The following is a 17,572-nucleotide window of genomic DNA, read 5'->3' as shown; positions in this document are numbered from 1 at the left end:
ATCTTGTTATTAGAAGATGGCTAGCATCTCAGCTCTCAGTCTTTGAGAGCAAAACTATTGTAATTCCATTCCAAAACTCTTGATTTATTTTTGGTGGGGGGATAGTAATCCACATATTTCTTTGTCTACCAAGAGTTCATTGAGATCTTACAAAGACCAGAAATGAAATAGTTCCTGCCCATAGTCAGCACAAGTAGAAAAGAGATTGAGTTGAAGGTGGGGGGTGGGGGTGAAAAAAGCTTCTTTCCTAGCCATTTCTGGAGGCAAGTTGATCTTCCCCTTGCCACAGTGTTTTCCTGGGGAACAAGTGGAAGCCTTAACTCTACAATTCCAATTTCTGTTAGAGAAAGAAAAAAGAAGAAAATGTCATGTGGTTACTCCTTTCTTTGGACCAACAGATAGGGCTTAAATGGTCTCCCCCTTGTCATAATCTTCTTCTTGGAAAACAGTTGGTTCACACTCCTAATGGCTTTTGGATTCCTGACTAAATGCAGACATCAGTGTGTGCCAGTTTTCATCCTGGCAATCCAGTGGTACAGTGTAAACACTCATTAGGACTGTCTTCATAGCTGCTAAGGCTAGTTCCATCTCCAACTTTTAAAAAGTTAATGGGTTTTCATTTCCTCTCCAGAATGAACCACCACAAAATACTTGCATCACAATAAAGACAGCTCACAATGATATATTACGGCTGTTTTCACACACATATAGGGTTCTAATAATGATTGCACCTACATACAGAAGGAACAGGGATGTTCAAGGTTGTGGTGGGAAATGACATCATCATCCTTGCTAATCTTGCACTTCAAACCCTGGCTCCATTACAGTATTGATGCACTCTTAGTGTACTGGCTGACTGGAAATTCAGCAGACAAAGCTGAGGCAGTGACTGAGAAAAATTTATCTCCTATTTTTTTGTTTGCCTTGCAGCTGTTAAAGGTATAGCAGATATGCCAAGTAGCTGAGGGGAAAAAATAAGTTAGTCTTATTGACTATTGATTAAAAGCTCAATTGGACTATGCAGAATTTCCATTAGCAGAGGAACAACATGGGGGAATTCGACAATATTATACCTATCTTGCTTTCCCCTTAAAGAGATGATACAGAAAACAAGCACAAGATTGGATTGTCAGAGGTTCTGAGCACCCCTCAGAAAAATTAAGATCAACAGGCACAGCCACAATGATAAGGCCCAAAGGTGTTATCTACCAAGGTAATTGCTGCAATTTGGCAAGGAAAAGCTCCTGCAGGTGGCTTGATTCTGATCTCACAGCATATAAGAAACTTGTTGATGAAATTAAATTACATGGTTTGTGAGATCTGTATCAAGCCCACTATCACCTTGGCTTATCCAAGAATGAAAGGAGGGTTGTCTTTGATGATTCTCAGGCTTCCACTTAACTATGGAGAAGAAGTAAAATGTAATCATGCTAAAAAGGAAGGGGGAGAAGGGAATAGAGTTTGTTTTCTGTTTTGTTAATTAAAAGGGATCATTCCTGAGAAGCTATGAGCCAAAGAGTGGTGGTTAAGGTAACAGATTGTAATCTTGCTACAATTAACACAACTGGAAGAGAGGGAGGGAAACAGGTGCCTGGTATTAGTGCTGCCAATTAAAATATAGACACTGTCCTCAAAAGTGAAAGATTTTTATTGCCATGACCCTTTAGATCCAGCATTATTGAATAGCAAGTATGCAGTCTCTATCACTGGATAGAAAAATAACAGAGATATCTATGAGTACCTGTAACACTGTCAGGTTCTGATGTTTATTCTGCAACAGTTTACCCAGTTCTGGCTTCTGAAGCACCTGTCAGTGGTAAACTGAATACAACAAATGCTTTAAAATGAAATAATTATTGTTTAATAGAATATTTACTATTCCAGTGGAACTCGTTCTCCTTGTGCTGGCATAGCTGTGAATTCAGGTACAAAACATCATCAGGATGATGATGCTGACAATGGTTTTTCTGAATTATGCCCTATCTTTCGTAATAGTTCAGGATGGCTTTGAAAGGAGTATAGCTCAAGATGTCTGAGAAATAAAAAAAGCTTGCATCTACAGTAAGCACTCAACAGATACCTCTTTGATGAAACTGGTCTCTCCAGATTTTCCCCTCAGATCAAAAGGGCCATAACGGGTAAGGGGACAACCTTGTCGATCAGCCTAGACCACCATTCCCTTTGATGATTGGGAGTGGGTACAGCAGTAGAAGTCAGTTTGAAAATGCCTCTTTAACACTATTGGAAGGCTTCAGTTACAATCTATGACACATGGCTTGAAACTGGGGAATGGCTAACTCAAGAATTGATTTAGGAGGATAAACTGCCTCAGATCGAAGCCTGTACTTGGAAAACTGTTGCGCAGATATTTGAAAATAAGTACAAAAGTGGTCTTTGGTCCTATACAGAAAGGCCTGCCTGTGGGCAGAGTCATGGTACAGTGACCTGATGACACATGTGCTGACTCCAAACCCAGGGTGCCATGATGATCCAGATGGCGCATGGCATCATGGTGTGCCTCTGGTGCTGCATCCCAGATAATGCACTGCCAAAGAGATGCCATACAGCCATGCCACCATGGCTATGATGCCCTTTGGAGGGCGCAAAAAGAAGCTGCATTTTCAAGACACCAGACCGGGGCCATGGTGTGAGGTTGCCGTGGCCCCGGTCTGGCCAGGAAAGGGTAGCATCCCACCACCCCTTAGGAACAGTCTGTAGAGCCCCATAGTTGTTGACTGCTCTATAGCCAACCCTGACTCATGGCAACCCTGTAGATGAGAAATCCCCAAGCCCCCATATCCTCCACTGCTGTCATTAAGTTTTTTAAATTCAGGCCTGTGACCTCACAATTAAGTCTATCCATCTGGCATGAGGTCTTTCTCTTTTTCTGCTATCTTCTACCTTTCCCAGCATTAATATCTTTTCTAATGAGTTACACTTTCTCATGATGTGGCCAAAGTATGACAGCTTCAATTGATCATCTTTTCTTCCATGGAAATGTCAGGCTTGATCTGTTAAAAGACTCACAGATCTTTTTCTCAAAATAGTTTATTTTCTTCTCCCTGGCTTTCTTCACTTTATAGCACACATATGGTTGAGGGGAATAGAATGGCTGGGACGATTCTGACTTCAGTGCTCAGTTGTATAGCTTTACTCTTTAGAATCTTATCTAATTATTTCATAGCTGCACTTCCTATTCCTAGTTCTTTCCTTCCTCCTTTCTTTATTCCTCCTTCATCCGTTGATGTAGCATAATTTTTGTTGATTTTATTTTAGTAAAAACGTAGACAAATTGGCAAATTTCTTTCTAAATTTGAAAAGGGGAATGAATGGGAGAAATCCAAACTAAATAAAGGCATCCATTTGCTCAGCTGATGCCACCACAGGAGCATTGGGGAGGCAAAACATCTCAGCCAATGCAAGTAGCAACCAGAATGGGAAATGTATATCCCTCCAGATATTTTTGGACTGAAGTTCCTAGCAGTAATATATTCAACTCTTTTACTCTAAGACTCAGGTATTTCAATTAAATGGCTCTTACTCCCAGGTTTGTAGAATAGGATTGCTTCAGTCATATCAAATAAACCCATTTCCCTCCAGATGGTCCAACAAAAAATTCTTGCCTCTCTAACATATTTTCCTTCCCTTTCATGCTTCATCCAGTCCAGTTTCTAGAAGCAAGATTGATTCATTCAAAATGAATGAGTGCAAATATCACTTTATTTCATTAACCTCACAATACAAGGATAAGAGATTTAAACAAATAAGTATTATGGTAAAATGCGTGCAGAGAATAATGGAGCTGTTAGATATGTGATTTTGAAACTAAAGATGCCACAAATTAAATTCGGGGTCCTTGGCTCCTGCATGTAAAAGATATGCTCTGATAGTGATACTTGAAGGCTGCACTTCTTGACTGGGAGTGGGAAGGCAGGGAGACAGAAAGCATTTAGTTGTGCAGAAAAACATGCTGCATAAACATAAAGACTCAAACCATTTCTGATTAAGAATTCTCCACCTTTGATCTCTGTAGCTATGCTCTTATTGGTCTACATGTGGGGGCTCAGTGTCCTCTAACTGAAATAAATCTCTCCTCATTAACCATTAACACATAAAGCATTTGAAAACTGAATAAAATGTATGTGTTGGCATGGATGGAAAGAAAAGAGAGATACAGATGAGTGATAAACTGAACTGAAGACTTTGTAAGATGAACTCCCACACATTGGGACAGCCTTCTCCAACCTTCCAGGCATTTTGTTCTCCCACTGTTTCCAGGCAATATTCTTAATATGGGCTTTGTTGTTCATGTGTGTGTGTGTGTGGGGGGGGGGGTTCAAGTTGGAGGCACAAATTTTAAAAGTACAAAAACAGCTGTGTTGACAAAGATGTTAAGAAAAAAGGTGCTCACACCTAAAGTCAACAGCATGGGCTTAAGGCACTGTTGGCATTAAATCCCATCTGATTTAATGTAGTGTTTACTTAGAACAACTAACTTGGGAAATGATGTGCAGATATCTGCAATTTCCCATTCTCAACAACAACCCTATAATTTGCTGCCTTAGAAAGCTGTCCCAAACAGACAGTAGGTCTGATAATATTGCTGTCAGATCAACAGAAAGAAAACTGTTATACAGCGCACCCGCGCCATACGTGGTCTTGAGTGTACACACTCAAGCCACGGGGAGAACGTGGGGCAGAAGGGGCGGCACGTCCCATTCAATTGAATGGGGGCGCGCGCCCGTGGCGCCCCGCACGCCGCCGTGCTGCTGCACCATTGTGCACGAGCCCCATTGTTTCCAATGGGGCTTGAGCATAGGCGGAATTCGCCTAATGTGTCAGGATCCGGAACGAATCCCCCGCTTAAGGAGAGGGCCGACTGTACTTTATTATACTCTCAGAATGTGGGTAGAAGACACCTGGGGCAGATCAAGATACTTTGTCACTCACAGAGAAGTAAACACTATCCCTTCCTGCCCCAGAGTGCAAATGAGAAATGTACAAAGGCAGTCATTTAAATTAAATTGATGAGCAACCATGAAGTAACAAAACTAGACACTGAATATTAAGTTGAACAAAAGCCACTTTATTGACCTAAAACCTATTTAAACTGTGTTGAAACTGGAAAGGAGCAAGAGGAGGAAGCAACCTGGTGAGGGATCAGCTGGGGCCATGTGTCACTCCTTGACTTCCTCCTCAACCTTACCCTGCACAAAAACACCTGAGCCATGAGGGTGTAACCAAAGCTTTGGGAAATTTATTTAACTCAGTTAAATGGCTGAGTTACAAGCAGCCTGGGATACTGTCTCAATTGTTTACGGAGGCGAAGAAGCAAAGAACTGCAGAGGCAGAATTCTTTTATTAACTATATTTTATTAAATAAATTAAATGCACACATACACAGAATTCACACTCTCTCACACACAAGGGACTAAGGATCAAAGGAATGAGGTTAAGATATTTTTTGGGGGGAGGGGGAGTCTTCACAAGCATTTATAATTCCCAGTCCAGTAAATGTGGATTGGTAGTTAAGGTGTGGGACTCAGCTGTTCCTGTGCACTTGGAGTGGTGGTGAGCCAGGTCTAGTGTAATTCAGATCAGCAGAGAATCTGCCTATGAACCAACTAGTCCAAAGAGCACTAGAAATTTGGGGTCTTTATAGAGGGATCCCATCTAGGGCAAAGGGCCAAAAGTTCCATTAGCCAAAAGTCTGAATTATATGAGGTAATCGCCTGGCGTAGAGGCGTCCGAGGTGAGAATTAAATGTAAATGAACACCTTCCTGTTTTAGGTAATCTGCACAAGAGGAACAAACATTGCACCTGGAAATTGGTGTAGAGGTCCTTGATAGGATCTCTTCACCTTCCTGAGATGTGTGTGAATGAATCATTCCACTTTGCAACTCTTAAAATATCAACATGAGCCTCTGCTTGAGAGCTTATGGTGGTTGCATTCAGGATCATTAAGGGGTGAACCTCACCATATTTCAGATATTAAAAATGGAAGATGTACGGTTAATCAAAACGAGGGCGACAATGGCTGGGTTGCTCCCTGTCTGGCTATCTGCTGGATGAAGACCCACGGAACCCCCTCTACAAGTCTTAGGTCTTAAAGTGAAGCCATAGCCCCCATGTTTACCGCAAGTGTAGTCTCCTTCTTCATCCTCTGGGTCACAGGATTTGGAGAGGCAAAATAGCTGACCACTTCAAGGTTATTCCCCACCATGTTGCTTGGATGTCCCAAAGGCAGGTTACAGACCGCCCATTTGGGCGGTCTGCACCCGCCCCTTTCCCTGGAGTATCAGGGCTTCAGCGGCTACACCGGCAGCTGCTGAGGCCCCGATCCACCGCTTTTCAGGCTGCGGGGAAGCGGCAAAAGGCCCCTTCCCCGCAGCCTGAAAAGGGGTGTCCCTCGGGCTTCAAGCCCCAAGGACACCCTGCGGTGGCGGGAAGGAGGAGAAAGGGGCTGTTTGGCCCCTTTCTCCTTTGGTCCGCTGGGCGCAGCTGTCTGAAGGCTGCGCCCAGTGGACCAAACCAGGAAGGAGCTCCATTTCAGAGCTCCTTCCTGCTCTGTGCTGAGGGCACACTATGCACCCTGGCGCGGAGCGAGGATGTCACATCCGTGCCGCCCCGTATAGAGTAGATGGGGTGCCGCCATTTTGTACGGACTCAGTCCGTACTAGGGTTAGGAGGGTGCCGAAGCACCGCACCTTCCTAACCCTAGTACGGACTGACTCTGTACTTTAGTGCCCGTCTGTAACGGGCCAAAGATCATGGAGATCTTAAAAGATAATGAACTTCAACAGGCCCAAGTCATTTGCACCAAGGGGAATGACCAACACATGGGAAGGAAGAGGAGGGCCATTGTACTCCACAAATAAAAGAGGCAGAAGCCATGGGGATTATTGCACTACACTCTTAAAGCATTGCTGTTCCACTCTAACTGCTCTGGCAGCCTCTTGTTGCATTCTGGAGTTTCTAGAGCCTAAGTGAGGCTTAAGAGCTCTCTGTTTGAATATTCTTAATGCCACTCCTTAAACTGCAAATCCTAGAATGCAACAGGAGGCAGCCAGAACAGTTAAAATGGAATAGAAACATTTTAAGAATACAGTGCAATAATCTCCTATGTGATCACAGGCCTCTTTTTCAAGCAACTCCACCATGTCACTCATGCTCACGCAGTCCCACTTGAGTCCCTAAATGGCAGCTACAGGCCTGGCACGGCACCCAGTAAACCAGGACATGGCCACAAATCAGGGTCCACAACCTTTCCAAACCTAGAATTTAGATAGATAACAACCTTAGTAAATAGCAAAACATGTTTCAAAACCTAAAATACAGTGGGCTTTTGGTACCTGCTGATGTTTGTTTCCTGTGGGTACCAAAATCTGTGAATGCTCAAGTCCCATTACATATAACGGCATAGTAAAAATATGTCCCTTATATATAAAATACAAATATTATAAGGTTTGATTTGTCAGGAAAAAGCAACATGGGATATATAGTCACAAGAAATATAATATGTATATGAATGTATTTGAAAGTAACATGACACAGCAAAAGCTATTGAAATGGCACATAGGTGTTGCATATAATGTAATTAGAAGTTCCTAAAAGCCAAGGACACATGTGGCAAGGACAAAGTGAAAAGGTGCAAATTGATATCACCTGAAAGTCATTGAGTGGACAGCAATGTATGATGCAATGTGAGGTAAAGATTGAGCCAAGTATGATATGTCAATCATAATGTATGTACACGCCCAGGAGGTGGCAACTGTATAATGAATGGAGAGACAAATGTCTATATAAGCAACAATGTATGGCAATATTTTTTGTGGGTATTGAGGAGTATAGTAGTGTGAGTTTTGTGAGTAGTGAATTGTTTTATGCATAGTGTATATATTAGAATAAAAGTAGATCTTTTATAGAAGACTACTGTGTTGACTGGTGTCTTGAGAGCTGAACAAGAACCAGCAGACTCCAGAGAAGATTGGAAAACATCTTCAGCCAATTCTCAGAGCTACTGGTCAAACTGGTTGTTCTTCCGCTGACCAGGGGGGTGAGAGTGAAAGCCAGGAGAAGAGCTGCAACTCCCATCATCCCTAACATGATTTGGGGGATTAAATTTGTTTTGAATATTTTAAAGATGTGGATAGTTGAATCCATGGATAAAAAAATCCATGGATACAGAGGGCTGACTGTACAAAATCTTAAATGAAAAAGTTCTTGAACACACAATATGTTAGATTAATTCCAAATGCAAACCATAACAAAAAGCTGTATAAGCAGCCCCAATCCTAGATAAATGGATCCCCACTTATCCTCTTGCAAACTCAGCCTTGGGGATGACAGCCCAAACCTGTTATTTGGTAAGGAGTGAAAAGCCAGCATAACAAATAAAGGACCCAGCCTGATCTTTATATAACTTTGCTCCTACCCTACCCTGATCCATCTTGGAAGTACAGATCTGTAATATACGCTTTGATCATATTTTGGAAAAGCGGATTACAAATAAACCTTATTATTATTATTATTATTATTATTATTATTATTATTATTGCTAGCTGCCCAGAAAAATTTGTCATCTCCCAAGCTGTACCTGATACTTCCCCTCTAGACAACATGATCAACTGATTAACCCAGTAGATCCCAAAAAAGGCAATCCCAGATGCCACATAAAACAAAATGGGCCTCACAATTCAAGGCACAAATAATCAACCAGATGCTCCCCTCAAACTAAGGACCTCAATAGATAGTGGTTTATGCCTGCCCAACTCTCTACCCTACCCCACAGACCATCTCTCCAAACCCTTGCAAGCTCTGAAGTCATTCTGTGTTGTGATGGTATCCTTGAACCCTGGAAGCAAAGGCCAACACTGACAACCTAGTTCTAGTGGACTGTGGAGCAAACAAACAAACAAACAAAAAGCAAAACATGTGAAACAGAGATTGGTCAAATAGCCTGAATCCCCTCCCACAACTTAAAATATTTGAACATACTACCAGCCTTCCTATAACATTTCCTAGTATTGTGGACCTAATCCAAACAATATGAGTTATTCTCACTCTGCCAATATGGCAGGGAAATATGGCTAATAATAGAAAATGTACCCTAGGCCATTGTATTTCAATAATTTGAAAGTCATGTACAGCTTGGATAATCAGAGCTTCAGCAAAACCAAGGGCATTACCTCACCAAGATGAAAGGCCAGAATGTGCACCAGAGGCTCAATGAACAACAAAGGAACCAAAATGAGCCATTACAGGCCTCTCCCTCCCAGACAACTGCTTGTGGTACCTTTTACCTGAAATGGCACCTACAAGAGACAATGCAGTACTCTGAAACTGAAGGGGATGCCAATATGAGACTGTGCAACCTTCCAGGCTCTAAAGTGTGCTCATCCCATCCTTGTCCCACTACAGCACTCTCACCACCAAACTGTATTGGCTATCCCACATATAGCTGCAGTTTTTTCCTTTGCCTTCCTTTCATCAACTATAACTTGCTGTACTTCATCTTTTAAAACAGAGGTGGGGAAAGGGCAGCCCCTGGGCTGCATGCAGCCTCCAGGGCTGGTGTTGTGTCTTCAAGGGTTAAAATGCCTGCAAATGCCCTCTAAGTGATGTTGGGGAAATTTTCATCTGTCACATACACACAGCCATTTTAGGCACAGAAGGGACCTTTAAAAAAAAAAAAACAGGAGGTAAACATGAAGTGATTTCCAATCACATCCATCTTTTAATAAATAAATAAATAAATAAATAAATAAATAAATACCCATGACTGTATTTCATTATGGTTGTTATCTATAATACATTCTGCGCTGAAACAGATTAATGCCTATTGATAAAAGTAACTTTGCTGTATGATAGCATCTATGGAAATCCTGCAATAAAAGTTTAACCCTCCCCCCCCCCAATTTAAAATAAAATAAAATAAAATAAAGACTTATCCTCATCCTTAAATGGTCCAAAACATGGAACAAATGTCCCCACATCCTGTAGCAGTCATTTGAGGGAAAGGCTTTTGCTGGTGCCAGTGGAACGGAGCTACACACACACACCAGTTCTCCTAGGGAGCTAATGCAGAGCCAGACATGCAGACAAAAGCATTTTATACACTCATATCTTCAGTTTTTAAGACAGTGGTATACAAAATCTTTTTTCTACATCTGTCAGCCTTCACCGCAAATGTGGTGACCCTCCAAATCACATATTGATTTGTTGATTGTAACAAAAATTAAGCTTCTGTTACACATCCCAATATTTCATTTTGTTTAGTAATGGCTCCAAATAACTTTCTCTAATATCAGTATATATCTGACACTCAAGTATATAATGAGCCAAATAGCCCAGAGCTGGCTCTCCACAGACATACAGCCTATCTCGAATTGCTATAAAATCTTTCTCACTTTATCATGTCCATTTGCTAAAAACAGGAGTATGTAATGGCTTCACATAATTCCATTGCCAGGGATAGTGTCCAATATTTTTTAACATTTATGTTCACATTTCACACTTGCTAACCATTTCACTGTCCCTGTGGTCATTGGGGCAGTTATATCAGTTTCCTCATCCACACTGGACATTCTTTGTTTAAAGATCATTTTAGTAGCAATCATCCTTGGATCCAATGCCTGAGCAGATAATTCAAAGTTTGGTAGTAAATTTAAAAGTTTCTGGCACCAAAAATTTCCTTAGGAGAGTGTCCCCTGTTCCTTTGGGAAGATCTTAGGAAGCATTTCATGTGTTATGTATTCTGCACTAAAAGCTTACCATCCTAATATATATTAGCCTGACAATCTTCTCCATACTAAATTCATCTTGAGTTAAATAAATTGGAGTAGGTTTTGAGACCCCTAAAATCATACACACAAATCTAGTCTGAGTACTTTCTATTTTTGAAAGATCTGCAAACCTCCAAATTTCAGCTCCACTAGTTAGCACTGGTATCACTTTTGATTTAATTGGGCATAAAGAACTTGGTAATCTATAATTCAGTAATCTTTTTAAGAATTGCAAACTGACAACAGATTATTATTTTTTAAATAGGCAGCTCCGCAATGAAGAAAAGATGGAGAGGAGTTTAGGGAAGGAAAATAATGAAAGCAGAAATGAAAAATAAGTTAACAGATAAAAGGTTTAAAATAAGATGAATTTATTTCATAGATAGAACAACGAGAGAAATGAGGAAGTATAGGGGAAGAAAATGTTAATGAGAAACACTGATAAAACTCAATGGGAAGCAACCATGAAACAATGAAAGATGTAAAATGTAGATGGTTATTTTTATCCTTGTGTTTGTAGATGTGCTTATTGATGTGTATAGTGTAGTGTGTTGTTATGTTAATAAAAAAGTAATAGATAGATAGATAGATAGATAGATAGATAGATAGATAGATAGATAGATAGATAGCTCTGAGCCGGCCAGAAATGCATTGGCTTTTTTGAAGCCACTGAAGGCTGAGCCAGTCATGTCACCACTGCAGTGCCCAATTTAGTACTACAACACTTGTATTAATCCCTCCCATTTCAGACAATATATCTCCCTTTTTGAGAACATCCCTGGTTGTTTGTGGCACATGACAAGGCAACTCTGAGTTTCTGTGGTTAAAGACGCAAACATATCATCTTGCTTTTGTTGTTAGTGCTACATTTTTCCGGTTCATTATTCCTTTGTCTTTTATCTAGGGACTCTTGTGTTGTCCTCACCATGGACAGGGAAAGTAGCTGGAGAATAATTTGTAAGCTAATGAGCAGAAACCATCCTGCTGCTGTTCCTCAATGTTTATGAACATGAAAATACTATTCTCCTATAAGCAACCATGTTTGGGCTTTGTGTTTAGAAGAGAACTGAGAGAGCCTTGACTCAGTTGGAACACGGATAAGAAGGAGAATGGAGTTAGAGGTGGGAGCATGTAAAAACAGTTGTTGCTTCACAGTTTGAAGATGGAGAAGGAATAGAGTGGAGAGGATAAGCCAGGTGAGAGGTTCTTTGTTTAACTTCCTTCATTTCAGATGTCAGAGTTCTCCAGGAAGGGTAAATGTTGCTGGAGCTTGTGGTGTTTTTATCTGTAGTTCTCATTTAACAAACAACCAAACAAACCAAACAATGAGTTTGCTGTCCTCATACCAATTGCAAATTTTTATTCTTACCCAGAGAGTGGTTTTTCCTCCTTAAGAAAATTGCAGTCTACTTTGTTCACAGAGAGAAAGTAGATAAATTATCATCTCTTGTGTGGTTATGTCTAATCTTTATCAATTAACAAACAAAATGCTTTCAGTTCTTCTCACTGATCTGTATATGATTGCCATTATTAAGGTTAAAAAATACTACATTGTCATGATGGCAAAGTGGAAGTGTGAAGACTTCTGAAGGATGGTTTGCATACAAAATGATATTTGTACTCAAGTCACTTATATTTGCAAATGTACTGCAATCACAGAGCTGGCCTTTAGTTATTTATTTAGATGGATAGCCTCCTTTATCCCCAAGATTAAGATGGTTAACAAAAGTGTATTCAGTAAAATTTTGGAGCTACAGTTGGGAGCTCTGGGATCAACTCCCTGAAGCTCATTAGGTGACTTTGGGCCAGTCATTTTCACTCAGCTTGTGACTTACATCACATCATTATTGTAAAGTAAAAAATGGGGGACTCCTACTCAGAATGGTATATGAATCAATAAAAGTGACTAAGATTCATTGAAAGCCCTCCTACCCTTTGCCAACTGAATCCTAAGCAAACCATAAACAAGAGGAAGATCTAGGTGCACTGAGAAAATGCAATTTCCAAATGCCCCTGACCATATACCTGTGAAGTGGGTGGGGGGATGGGGAGGGATGGAATGAGGGGAAAGTTTGATTTTGGCAAAAAAAAAAAAAAAAAGGCCAATCTGATGGCAACTAGTGGATAATTTTTTGCTACCAGTGCTAAAACTACATCTCCAGGTTTGTAAATTACATATCATAGAGTTTTGTTGTGGGAATCTGCTCCTGGCTTGAATATAATGCTCAAGTGTTTTGAAAACCCACCTCAAAATCAAAAAGATTTTTCTATCCTTAATGTTTTTTGATCTTCTGCTTAGATGGAAATGGAGTGTTTGGAAAAATGCCCTCTTCATCTCTCCCAATTCTCCCTGCCCTCAAAAGATCTTCTAATTGTGTCCCTACCCTTAAAACACACTCTTTTTCTGCTTCTAACTCCTATATGGTTGTAAAACATGGGTGGTCAGTTATGGGGAGACACAACTGTTAACCTCTATGGGCTACATCAGAATATCAAAAACTCCAGATATCATACTTTTAAAAAAATCAAAGTGATAGTCTACTCCTCATCCATCCCTCCGTGGCTCAAAATTGTATCATAACTGTTCCCCCTGACATTGACACCATGACACTTCCCCAGAACCCAAAACACAGTTAAAAATCAGCCAAAATAGAAACATCGATATCGCTGCTATCTTAAATTTTGGTTGATTTTTTTTTTGTGGTGGGGCTGGGTGATTTCAAAGTATGTGGGAAGCAGAGGTGGTGGCAGAATCACAGGTTGCCTATATTTTTGTGCCTTCAGTGTACATGAGAAAACATGCCAGAAGATTTACAGTAGCTCCTTACTCGTATGCAGGAGTAGATGTTTTGCCCGTGAATGTTCTTTGTAAGCATACTTTTAACAAATCAAATTAACTGATATTTCCAAACAACAACAAAACTACCAGTTCACTAATTTCCAGTGAAGAAACCAGTGCTTGCAGTTTCTACCACTACCAGGAACATGTGTTTTATGAACTTAATGGAATTCCTCACCCATCAAAACCAAGCCATCGAATAATACTTTGAATTAAGAGAAGAATAACTCTAAACAAAACTCTTATTTTGAACCCCCCTCCATTTCCAGCCTCACTCCAGATCACAGCTAAACTCAGAGTGAATAAAGAATTCAGAAAGAGGTATCAGATGTCATTGTCCATAGTTATCAATGAGCCCCAGTTCTCTGACACTGTGAATCCTATTTACACTACAATATTGCTCACATGAAAAAATATATCTCATAGATGAGAGAAGAACAGAATTCAGACTATGACTCAGCCTAGCTTTCCAATGTCCTATTAAAATCCATCCCTGATCTCTAATTTCCTACCATCTGCATTGCACTGTCTTCAGGGTTGGTAATGAGCAAATATGGTATGTGGATAAATTGCTTAAGGAATTCATACTGACATGCTTTCTGGCTGTGATGGACTTGCCTTTGCTCAGTGACCCTTCTTAATGTGTACATCTGCTTTACTCAGAATCACTGTGGGGGAAATGCTCTTTACTCCAGCTGTGAACCTATAATTCTGCTATCTCTCCTTTTTAGAAAAATCAGAATGACACCACATAAAACTTCTACCCAGAAGGGATAAGAAATGTCACACATTCCTTACTACAATCTTTTCTTGTGTTAAACCTAGATGCTAATATAGATCCATTTGGAATCTTCTCATGTCTATTTGTTTATATGTCCACATTCATTTGCTAAAGGTCATGATATCTGAATACAGAGAGCAATTTGTATGCATTGTACACAACTAACAGTTGGTGTTTTCAGTGGCAATTTACTCTATAGACTTAACTATGGGCCTTTTGCATGACACAGTCAAAGTACTATGGTTCTGCTTCAACTGCCATAGTTCCAGTCTGTGGAATCCTGGTTTTTGCAGTTCAGGGAGGGATATTTAAAACTGTCAGCCAGAGAGCTCTACTGCCTCACCAAACTACAAACCCAGTATTCCATAGGATATTGCCATGGCTTTTAAAATAGAATCACAGGGCTATAATTGTTCAGGTGAAAAGGGCATTGGTTTAACCATCAGTAGAGAGAATTGTGCCAGGTGAGGTTTTGTTCAGCGGCACATCTGCCCCAAATAACACTTCCAAAGAAATTCTGGCTTAGCTGTGAGCCATGCCAACCACACTTTCCCAAAGCCAATATGTTTATGGCATAGATGTGCCCTCAAGATTACAACAGAAACTAGGGACAGCCCCTACCACTGGTAGAATGAGCAGCATGAGAAGGTGATGGGCAGTATGGAAGAACCAGTAATATAAGTCCCTGGCTTCTCCCCTATCCTCAAGTATACAGCTGTGTGTGTCATTTACTTTGCCCATCCCTACCACTACCCCACTAACCCTTTGGTATCAGGTGAAATGGAGGATGGAACCAAAGTTGAACTGTAATTGATTCAGTTGCAGGTCCAATCAACATCCATAGACAGGATGGGAAGGGTACCATTTTGCCCTTCATCACAAGCAACAAAATATCCTGGACCAACTCTGAATAAAATTGGAACCTTTTCCTAATAATAATTGCAACACTTATTAGACTATGATAAAGCTGTGCTAATTGCTTTTACATCTTTGCTGATTCTACATCTCTTTGAGAAAGGACCTATGTCAAGAATTCTATAGAAAGTTCCACTACACCCTGTTAAATAGAGAGAAAGACCATGGCTTTTGTCTTTTGCCAATTCCAGGCAAAAAACAAAGCAAAACAAACAACAACCAAAATAGAAAAATCATGCCTTTTACATAATACAGCTAGTGTGTGTGTGTGTCTGTGTGTGTCTCTCTGTGTGTATATACATCTACAAATAGGAGTGGAATATTTGAATAGTATTAATGGGGAGCAAAACTAAACAAAATGCCTCATTTTAGGTTGCACACATTAGATAATGCAAACCTGAGGCTGGCTGGATCTAAGTGCATATTAGTTGTCTGTCTGCATATCTGTCTGTAAATGTCAGCTGGCTTGGCATGCATTTTTGCTTAGCCAACCAGACTTTGCTTTATTGATCTCCCTCTCCTTCTATATTCATCTGCCCACCTGGCTCGTTTCTTTATGCAGCTAGCCTTGTCATCACAATCTGTGCCAACATGACTATATAATGAAATGTGTCCTCTGCTATTTTGAATATGCCTTTTGAGCTACTTCTGATGAAGTTGGAAGCCAGTTGTCCTCAGAGAGTGATCTTGCACCAAATTCAATTGCATGAAACAAATGAGGAAACCCAAAATGCCATTTCTTTGGCCAGTCAGCTCTAGGTGGCATTAACATATGGAAAAACAGCAACAACAAAAGAGCCCTTCAGATTTCCTCAGGCTATACTGGGTTTATGTAACACTGTCATCTCCTTGTATCAATTTCCAGAAGTGTAAACTGTAGCAGAAACAAAGTCCAGTATGCCTCTTCCTAAACCATGTCTCTTTTACCTCACTGAACAGACAAAGTCTTTGTCCTTGATGCCAGCCTCAAAGTTATTATCCAATTGCTGCTTTCACTGTAGTTCAGATAGTGGGATGAGCAGAAGCACAACATACAATGGATAGCCCCATACAAAGAAAGCAGGGAAAAGGTCAGATAAGCTTCAGTGGCAGCTTTTGTTGTATTTTCTTGTCACAATCAGTCAAGGTATGGATGGATAGACCATTCAGTTTTGCCACAATTTCTCATTTCTCAAGTCTCTAATTTAGTTTGATTTGAACTTGAGACTTTGCCATGTCTGAAACTGTGTTCATCCTGAATGCTCAGGGTTTTTAAGTACAAAGTACAATTGATCCTTCCTATTCGTAGGGGTTCCAAGCCCCCTGTGGATGGAAAAAATGTGGACACTTTAGCTCCATATACAATGGGTGGTGATGTGCACACATCCACATTAGTGCATCCACCAACACACATACCATTGAATAATATGGGACATAGCAAGGTGCTGATGTTGTTATGCATTTTCACACAGAGAGGTTTCTATACACATCTTTGCCTCATAGTGATGTCCTTGGCAAGCAAACATCCTAAAGTGTTTTTTTCTTCTTCTTAATCTTCACTAATTTGCCGTTTTCAGGTAGGGCCTTAGAGCATATGAATGAACTCTCATGTTCTGAGTACACATGATCATTGGAAACCTTGTGACCTTGATCAATAGCATGCCTTAGGCAAGTTGGACTCAATAAAACATTTTCACACAGTTATTTAACAGAGGAATGTGATTAACACAAAGAAATCAAGATACACACAATAGGGTTTTTAAAGCAAACTTGATACAACTAGCATTGGCATTTAGGAAACAACATTCTTTCACAATTGGGTGCTGCCTACAAGTTTTGACTAAAAGAAGCCTTTTCAGCTAACTCTTTGGTGTCCTTGATCAGACAATCAGAAGTGGTTCCATTTTAGAGCATACATATGACCAATTTAGCATGGGTGTTGTGCAAATTTTAACAGCACACTGTCTGTGTGCATTTGTCACAATAAACACTTTTTGTATCCACTTTTTTAAATGGTGAGCACTACTGGAAAAAATTGGGGAAATGAAAATTGCAAAGTTTGAGGGTACAAGACTGGCTCAATTCACATCAACATGTAAAGTGAATTAATAGTTTCTCTGTCCCTAGCCACAAAACACTATCTTTTGACAGCCACGTAATGATCAATAGTCTAGGAACTTAGACCCGGTACAGATGGACGAAAAGCACCATCCTGAGAGTGGGGTGAGGGCTGAGTGTCCCCATGTTCAAAGCCCTCATGACACTGCCTGGAT

This window comes from Sceloporus occidentalis, unplaced genomic scaffold (assembly GCF_023333645.1).
Source record: "Sceloporus occidentalis isolate IW3139 unplaced genomic scaffold, rSceOcc1.0.p SCAF_2, whole genome shotgun sequence".
Taxonomy (NCBI): Eukaryota; Metazoa; Chordata; class Lepidosauria; order Squamata; family Phrynosomatidae; genus Sceloporus; species Sceloporus occidentalis.
This window is presented reverse-complemented; position numbering follows the sequence as displayed.